This window comes from Impatiens glandulifera, chromosome 2, assembly GCF_907164915.1.
Source record: "Impatiens glandulifera chromosome 2, dImpGla2.1, whole genome shotgun sequence".
NCBI classification, from domain to species: domain Eukaryota; kingdom Viridiplantae; phylum Streptophyta; class Magnoliopsida; order Ericales; family Balsaminaceae; genus Impatiens; species Impatiens glandulifera.
This window is the reverse complement of record NC_061863.1, coordinates 28,613,807-28,620,502: the sequence shown is the minus strand read 5'-3', so window position 1 is coordinate 28,620,502 and position 6,696 is coordinate 28,613,807.

The window sequence follows — 6,696 nt, the reverse complement described above, 5'->3', positions numbered from 1 at the left end:
AATATAAAAAACTTGTAGAAATTTTCTCATAATTTTTAGGGTTATAAAATTCAAATTATCCAAAGTTGGTGAAAATTGAAAAAAAAACTAGTCTTACAAATTATGGATTTACAAGTTATGAAATTATTTATTTTGGTTAAGAAAAATGTTCTAAATCAATTTATATTTTTTCAATTTTTTCTAAAATTTGTTGAAGTGTCAAAAGTGAGAAAGAAGCAAAAGGATAAAAAAAATGAAACAAGCCCTTCAGGAGCTTCGAGCAATGGCCTGGGAGCGGCTCAAACTCGGGAGCTGGATTTGGAACGGACCGGGAGCGAATGGTAGCCTCAGAAGGCTCGTTGGAGCCTCAGACTGATCGTTAGGCATCGGGAGGTTAGTTGTGTGAACCGGGACGTAGAGACTAGTCTTAGGAACACAAGGGTCAAGCTCGAGAGCACCTTGGCTAAATGGAATAAAGCAAGGGATTGGGGGATCGAATCATGAATCCTACATGTGATTTCTTTTTTCATATGTCTTTGTATTTTGTTATGCCTAGTAACATTGTTGTAATTAGTTAGAACTTCCCATCACACTATCTTTGTGTTCTTTTTTTGATTGTCAACTATCAGGAATGATCTCCGATCAACTCTAGATGATTCTTGCTCTTATAGAGTCGACATAGAGGCATGATAGGAAGAAAGGATCAAAGCTTGATCGAGATCAAGGCTATCACTCACATTATGAATGCTCGAATTTATTTTTCAGTAGACTAATAATTGTTGCATTCAGCCTTTGATAGAATTCGCTACTTAGACATCTTCATTGTCGCATTGACAAGGTTAAATCCACATTTAATATTCATCATCATCGGGCGTCAAGTAGAATGGCCATCATGAACAACATCAACATACAAAATTCCGACAAATATTTAGACCATCATCGAGGTAAGCCTAGTTACATGTGTATGCAAGTAACATTTAGGCCATCAATTAGGTCTAATATTAATTAAGAGTTATGTAATTACAAAAATGAGGCGAAAATGAAACAGATCGTGTGATTTAGGAAACACGGTCGACCGTGAATTTTGCGAAGAGTTTTTATAATCGTATGATTTATAATTTGTTGTTCTAAACATGACTAACAAATTAGAGAATCGATCAATTCTTTCATTATTGTGGTTGTTGTTCTTGTCGAAGTTTTGATAAATTTTCGGTCAAGTTTTGATTATGAATTTCAAGTATAATTATTTGATCAAGTCACGCCAAACTACTCCACAATGATCAGAGATAAAGTTAAGACAAGTGACCGATGAACTACATTATTATCAAATTGATGTTATAAAAGGATTGAGAGGTTAGAATACCTTAAATTACCTTATGATCGGTTCAAAGGAGATGTTTAAGGATATTAGGGCTAGTGCGAAGCTCTCTACGACGAGATAGAAGCTTCGGCGAGAAGATTACTCAACAATGGTGACAATGATTAATGAAAGAGTTGGATGCTCTGACTTCTCTCTAGAAAGGAATTCAACATTCCTTTGTCATGAGAGATGAAGGATTATATACTTAGGTCTAGGGTTATTTCTATGTGATTTACCAAACTTGGGCGCCAAGTTGAAAGGTAAAATTAAAGTTACTTGGTTAGCATCGGAGGTTGAGGTTTGGGGCTTTAGAAAGGTTATGTTCCAGACTTTCCTTTGGTAGAAAGTTTGTCTCAGATGGTTCATCCTAACCCAAGTTATACCACATTGAATCAACCAGAGATCAGAGATGCAGCGGCAATGAACATTTGGTATCAGAGCTAGATTGAAGAACATGTCGTCGACAAAATCAACTAGAGATGCAGTGGCAATGAAGATTGGAAGAGAAGGGAACGTGACACTCTCCTATCCGTTACTCACGAAGAGTAAGTGCTCGGTGTGGACATTGAAGATACTGGTAAACTTACAAGCACAAGGAGTGTGGGAAGCCATGATGCTCAAAGATGTCGACGAACGGATGGATAGAATGGCTCTCGCCGCCATCTATCAAGCACTCCCTGAGGACGTCCTTCTCATGGTGGATGAAAAGGATTCTGCCAAGCTAGCGTGGGAGACGCTAAAGACAGTGCATGTTGGAGTGGAGAGAGTCAAGGAGGAAAAAGTGCAAACTTTAAAGACACAATTCGAGATGATTCGCATGAAGAATGTGGAATTGGTGGATGATCTCTCCATGAAATTGACATCCATCGTGACTGGTATTCGCTCATTAAGAGAGAAGGTGGAGGACATCTCCGTTGTCAAGAAGTTCCTTAGAGCCTTACCACAAACATACATGTAGATCGTTACAGCAATCGAGCAATTTGGTGACCTCAAGAATATGACCATCGAGGAGATCGTCGCTCGTCCCAAAGTCCAAGAGGAGAGACTTCGCGGCTATGAAGACCAAGAGGACGAACACCTATTGCTCACGCATAATGAATGTGTTGGGTCAAATTATTTTGACTAAGTGTCAAAGTAGTTTAACTATTGGAATTTTGATGATGAATGTATATAAAACTCAATCTATGTCGTCTAATCGTTTTTGGTGCAGGTGGATCGAAAACCGGTTATATTAGACTAAGTCTTAATGAGGTTCATGAGACTAATTGGGCATTAGATGCATTGAGTTAGACGTAGCTAGACGTGCAGTCTAGTGGACGTAGTTAGACGTTCAGTCTAGCAGACGTAGTTAGACGTGCAGTCTAGTGTACGTAGTTAGACGTGTAGTCTAGCGGACATAGTTAGACGTGTAGTCTAACTGACGTAGTTAGACGTGCAGTCTAACAGACATAGTTAGATGTGCAGTCTAATAAATGAGAGTTAGACGTGCAGTCTAACTAATGAAAGTTAGACGTGCAGTCTAACTAATGATAGTTAGACGTGCAGTCTAACTCCTTCAGATTAGTCTGAAGGGATGTGTTGGGTCAAATTATTTTAACTCAGTGTTGAAATAATTTAACCACTAAGATTTTGATGATGAAATAACTTATGAGTTTTGATACAGGTGTATTGAAACAATATTTTATAAGACTTGGATCTAATGAGGGTCATTAGACCGATTATTGGCATTGAATGCATAGAATTAGACGTACAGTCTAACTCATCGGAGTTAGACGTGTAGTCTAATGCATGCATAGAATTAGACGTACAATCTAACTCATCGGAGTTAGACGTGTAGTCAAATAGACGTGTAATTAAATGGGTGGTCTAATAGATACACGGGATTAGACGTTAGTCTAATACATATAATTAAACGTACAGTCTAACTCATCGGAGTTAGACGTGTAGTCTAATGAATGTAAAGAATTAGACGTAAGTCTAATGAATACGGAATTAGACGTACAATCTAACTCACCGGAGTTAGACGTGTAGTCTAATAGACTTGTAATTAGACGGGTAGTTTAATTGATATTCGGAATTAGACGTACTATCTAACTCATCGGAGTTAGACGTGTAGTCTAATATATTTGCAATTAGACGGGTAGTCTAATTTATGCGGAATTAAACATGCAGTCTAACTCAGTGGAGTGCAGTCTAATAGAAAGTGAAAGTTAGACGTGCGTCTAACTCCTTCAGACAAGTTTGAGGTAGAACCAGAATTAGACGTGCAGTCCAACTCAGTGGAGTTAGACATGCAGTCTAATGGTTATTGGATAATTAGACGTGTAATCTAATTAGTGAAAGTTAGACGTGCGTCTAACTCCTTCAGACAAGTCTGAGGTAGAATCGGAATTAGACGTGTATTCTAACTTAGTGGAGTTAGACGTGCAGTCTAATGGTTATTGTAATTAGACGCGAGTCTAATTCTATTAGTCCAGGCGGTCTAATAGACGTTTTCTATTAGAAGGAGATGTTTTATTTCATTAGACTGATTTTAAAAATCCGTCTAACTGAAATACGTCAAATGCTCAATTTAAGTAGTACGCTTGAATCTAGAATTTCACCTACCCACGTGCTATAACTGTACCCTACTCCTGCTCCACTTTCTAGTGAAGATTAGTACAACAACTATATGCATCCAATCAAGGAATGCCACGTAAGAGAATTTTCCTCACATTACTTGTTTTGCAGGTACATCCCTGATGGAATATTCGGCGCACTACCAGTGATGTACGGCCACGATCCTTGTGATAAGAACCTGTTGTGTACAATGGAGGCTTTCCAATGGAAGAATGCCACGTATCATTCTAAAGATTCGACCGTTAGCTCCTGCTCAGTATTTAACAAATCTCAAGGACAACGGACAATAAGCCTTGCCTTACGAACAAGCAATCTGATTTTGCAGAGAGAGAAACTACTTAATCATCTTGCTTACTGAACTCATACTGTGAAGCTTCTTTCTGATTGTACTGTGTGTGAATCAAGAGAGAGCTATAATCAAAACACCTTTAGCTAAGTGATATTTTTCATCTTGTAATTGAACAGAAAGTGTTCTATTCAATAGTGAGCTAAGTGTGTGTAAACTATATTTAATTCGAATCATATTATAGTGAATCCTTCCGGTGGTTGGAAGAAGGGGTGACGTAGGAGAGTTTCTCCGAACATCCATAAACAAACTGCCGTGTTCTTCATTTCTGTCATCTTTTCATATTTCATCTTGTGCTTCAAGCCCAAGTAAACAATTCCGCCTTGAATCTGTTTCAAGTGTTTACACAAGTTTGCGTAGAATAGAAAGCGAATTAAATCTCTAACATGATTTCTTTCAAACCGTTTTTCATAAGCCTTCATCCTTAGTCAAACCCCCGTCTCTATCGATCAAGCCGATCCTATGAATTGGTATCAGAGCCCTGTTTCTATTCTCAAGCCTTTCCTGAAATATGTCGACCATATCCAAAGATGCCAGTGCTACAGCCATTCCAACCCTCTCTCGTGAAAACTACATTTTTTGGAAGAAAAGAGTTCGTGCTCATCTCTCTTCTCTTCATGATGACATGTGGAGCGTTGTCACAGAAGGTCCTATCAAGATTGATAAGGAGAAGGCTGACTGGACCGCTGATGAAAAGAGGCAGAACAACCTCAACAACATGGCTCTTGATGTTCTGTACAGATCTCTCGATTACAGTATGTTCAACTACATCATCGAATGTGACACTACCAAAGAGGTCTGGGACACACTTACTCAACTATGCGAGGGTAACGAGCAAACCAAGGAAAACAAGATCATGGTTGCCACTCAACAGTTCGACAGCTTCAAAATGCGTCCTGGTGAAAAATGAACGATTTCGACACCAGATTCAGCAAGATCGTCTCCTCTCTGTCCATCCTAGGCAAGACCTATAGCAACCGGGAGTTTGCTATCAAGGTCATGCGTGCTCTTCCAAGAGAATGAGACATAAAGACTATGGCGATGAGAGAATCCAAAGATCTTAACAAGATCTCTTTCTTTGATCTCTTCGCTGAACTCAAGGCCTATGAGTTCGAGTTGAACTGTAGGATGGAAGAAGATCAACTCACGTCCGTTATCATTGCCAAGGCGCTGGTGACTACTGAAGAGCCACCAACCGCTCCGGACGTGAAGATGGTAGCTCAGTAGCTGAGCAGCAATGCCATGTCTCTCTTTGTGAAGAAGTTTGGCGACTTCATGAAGAAGAGCAACTATAACTTAAACTCTTCAAATTCTAATGATAATAGAAAATCTAAAGCTAATGTTACTTGTTTTAATTGTGGTATTAAAGGTCATTATGCATCGGAATGCCGGAAGCCAAAGCGTGAAGATGCCAAGGATGATGGAAAAGAGCTGAAGGCTCTTATGGATGGTGACAGAAAGAACAGAGGAAGCAGCCGTGGCTCTTACTTTTCATCCAGTGAAAGTGATGAAGAAGACGTGGCTTGCTTCATGGCCAGAGAAGATGAAGAAGGAACTCAGGAGACTGAGGTGATGCAAGAGGATTGCAGGAAGGAAGCTAGAAGAGTACTCCTCTGAGTACACAGCTTGGAAGATCAACAATGGCATTTGCCATTCTGGAAGAATAAATGTTTTTATTTGTTAAAAATATTTTTGGTCTTTGGACCACAAAAATTGTTTATTAAACTCTAATGTCTATGTTAGGATCTAGGTAGCCGCTGGAGGACCGGGGGTTGGACCAGTTAGCGGTTCTTACTCGAAGGGTGGTGGTTAATCCGATTAGAGATTAACACCGGGGTTTCAATACTACACAACCTGTCACAAACCCTTGAACTAGGTTCAAGCGCGGAAGAAGTTTTCTTTCAGGTTGAAGCGGTACGCTTGTATGATAGGCAGAACCGGTTTCGGATGATGAGGATTTAGAAATTGATGGTTCGGTTTCGGTAACCTGGTTATTCGGCTTAGATGGGATTAGGTAGGTTGGAGCGGTACAGATCGGTTAGATAATGAAATCGGCAGACAGTAAATAACAAGACAAATTTTATGGATGTTCGGAGATAAAACTCCTACGTCACCCCTTCCTCTCGAAACCGCGAGAAGGATATTCACTGAGGAATACAAGTACAATCCGATCGAGACTTATTTCCTGCTCGATAACTCTCTTACAATTTACACCGAAATTGTAAAACACACACTTTAACTTTAGCACTTAGGCTTTCTTAGAACAGCACAGTCTTATCACTTGTAGAGTAAATGCTCTTAGAATTTCTCACTTGTTTCACTGTATCTCACTTGTCCCCTTGTGTCCCGTATTTACTCTTCTTCAACTGCCCCTTTTATAGGTGAAATATGC